Genomic DNA, 370 nt, shown 5'->3' on the forward strand with positions numbered 1-370 from the left:
AATGCTTACTGTAATATTTTTTTTTCACACCAAGTCATTGATTTGTTACACATTGTAGGAAATACTAATAACAAAATTCAAATAATACTAAGCTATTTTAAGCTTGTTTGAAACATCAAATCGGTCTACTAACATCCTTGATTTAGTGTAATTCATAAAGACTACCAAGTAATTTTTGAAAATGGAAGAAAATGGTAGACATTTTACTATCATCTTCAGAATATTAGAAACATATATTTGATCAATGTGGAAAATGTTCTAACAATAATGAAAAGAGTACTAGTGAAAAAGCAGACCAGATTTCCTGCTGCATATCTGACGTTTCATCGGTTCCGTTAAAAAAAAAAAAAAAAAAAGATCCCCAAAAACT

The sequence above is a fragment of the Sinocyclocheilus anshuiensis genome, unplaced genomic scaffold (assembly GCF_001515605.1).
Source record: "Sinocyclocheilus anshuiensis isolate Anshui unplaced genomic scaffold, SAMN03320099.WGS_v1.1 scaffold1530, whole genome shotgun sequence".
In the NCBI taxonomy this organism is placed as follows: Eukaryota; Metazoa; Chordata; class Actinopteri; order Cypriniformes; family Cyprinidae; genus Sinocyclocheilus; species Sinocyclocheilus anshuiensis.